Here is a 2,644-nt window from a genome sequence, read left to right as displayed (position 1 = left end):
CCACTGCAAGTGAAGTTTGTGACCAGTGCGTTCTGCCAGACCAAAGCCAGACAAGGTCTGCCACCTATATGCTTTGGAAAGTAGCCTCAAGGTACAAGAAAATACTTGTCTGTTTTTGGCCAGCTAGTCCATTTCCATTTTAAATTTCTCCACTCCTGCAAAACAGCATGGAAGCCTCAAGTGAGCATGTTGAGAAAGGAAAGGAGACCTGTCTCTGGCTTGTACCCAGTAGGCTGGAGCTCAGGCTCAGCAGGGAGCAGGCTCCTCTTTATTTCCCTTCATTTTATATTGTTTTCACTTTCCAGGATGTCACCCTGGGACCCCAGGGAAGTCATACAGCTTGGACAGCAAAGAGAGAACAGGTCCCCAACTGGTGGGGAGAATTGGATGAGACTGCACTGTATTGGGAGCTTGAGGAAGGCTCAAATGTAGTCTACTGCTTGTTTGAAGAAAAGGAGATACTCGGAAGGTGAAAGAAAGCCACTGCTAAATGTCCTTGAGTAGGAGTCAGCTCTTCTCATCCTATGTCTTGTCCTCGCAAGGCTACATACCTGGGAAGGAATCCCAAGAACTTGGACAAGTGAGGTTCAGAGTTGGCCTCAGCACAGCTAGGTCGGCCCCTGCCTCCTCAGAAGGATGGGAGGAAACACATTCACATCTCTTTCCTCTGTGAACTTGCCCTTGTGAGGGGTCAGCTATGGAATAAGCTCCCTTAGGGTAGAGTCTTCATGGCTGGGATCCTCCTGAAGAGGCTACTCTGAAACCTAGAGGGACAAAAAGAGGAAGACTCTGGAATTGCATTGGGAGTAAACTACAGAACTGTGAAACACCATCATCACGTAACTCAAGGAAGATGGGCTTGAGTTCAGTGCTGGGGAAGCCATGGGGCTAATTTTCAGATTAAGTTTATCTAAAAATTGCTTAGTTTAATGATTAATCTGACAGCTGAGGTGCACTTAACTTCCAGAGAGAGAATAAACAGCCTTATTCTAAGCAAATATTCCGCACACATGATTGTCCAGACTTGATCATGAAGGGCAGACTCCACCCTCTTGCTGATCACTCTCTAATTAACTTTCCGTGCCCATCAGGGCAGAAACATGGTGAAAAGCATTTTGAAGAGTAAGATGACTCTAACCTGACTTGTCTGAAAAGTGATGTCGGGAGTTATGACTTCCTGTGCCTTTGATCTCCTTATCTGAGTCTGTCATCTAAGGGTGCCAATTAACATTTATAGTTTGTGGTTAGATGCCTTGGAAATGCTTCACTGAGTGTCTCCAGGAGCCCATGTCAATTATTTACTGGTCTTAATAAGTTTCTTTTTAGCGTTTTGATCCTTGAGGTCAATGCCAACTTAGAGCCCTGGGTCTGGATTACACCACTTCTTCCCATAGAACTATACTTAGAGGAAGGAATCATGAATGCTTTCACAGCCATTCCGTGAGACCTCTGCTTCACCTGGTTTGTTTGATAACTGAACCTGCAGCACAATTCCCTCACGCCTTCCCCAGACATGGGTGAAAATTGTCCCCTGTGTATTCAGGGCAGTAGTTCCACAAGTGTTCTCACTGGTGAGGCACTGCATCCTCTAGTCACAGTCAACCCCCAGCAGGACCGAGTCCTAGCTCCTGCAGGGATTTTTCTTTTTTTTTTTTTTAGATGGAGTCTCGCTCTGTCACCCAGGCTGGAGTGCAGTGGCGCAATCTCAGCTCACTACAACCTCTGCCTCCAAGGTTCAAGCAATTCTTCTGCCTCAGCCTCCCAAGTAGTTGGGATTACAGGCACGCACCACTACACCCAGCTAATTTTTTTGTATTTTTAGTAGAGACGAGGGTTTCACCATGCTGGCCAGCCTGGTCTTGAACTCCTGACCTCGTGATCCACCTGCCTCGGCCTCCCAAAGTGCTGGGATTACAGGCGTGAGCCACCGCACCTAGCCTAGGAAAAATTTTAAAGACATGCATGAAAAAGCAACTTTATAAATAACAAGTATGCTGCTTGGTATTTTATAAGTACATTCTCTCCTATGATTCCTTTCTTCCCCCAGTGGTTCTATGAGACAATCAGTACAGCCCTTGGAGACCCAGTGAGGAAACTCACTGCTCATTCTCCCCGGTAAAGGTGAAGATAAATGACCTCATGTGTGCCCAGGCTAACATTTGGGGCCATCTGGTGGCTTCCTCTCACAGGCAGCATGATCCTCACTCTTCCTTCAACATTGACTTTCTGGATGACCTTTGCTGACCTTGGGGAAGCACACACTCGTGAATGTTAGAAAGTCTCCCTCGGTGTCTGTAAATATGATTAATGTCTGCAGCGCTCTCTGAACACACACAGCTTCCTGTTAATGAGAAGCAGAAATATGAGACAGGATGTGGTCTTCCCTATCCTGAGTGAGTCAAATTCTGGGCCCTAGTCACTCGGCCCGTTCCTGCTACTCTCTTGTCAGAGGCCAGGACATAAAAAACACATTGATAGTTTGCTTTTATAAGTTCAGCACAGGGCCCAGCACAGCACTTTGCAGTTTAGTAGCAAGTAATTATATGTTTACTGAATGAATCTAGTGTATAAATTTTTTAAATTGATGGCCTGGTAAACAGTTAGACCCCCCCCTTTTTTTTTTTTTTTTTTTGAGACGAATCTT

Source organism: Mandrillus leucophaeus, unplaced genomic scaffold (assembly GCF_000951045.1).
Source record: "Mandrillus leucophaeus isolate KB7577 unplaced genomic scaffold, Mleu.le_1.0 Scaffold21, whole genome shotgun sequence".
Lineage (NCBI taxonomy): Eukaryota > Metazoa > Chordata > Mammalia > Primates > Cercopithecidae > Mandrillus > Mandrillus leucophaeus.
Note: the sequence above shows the minus strand (reverse complement) of the source record.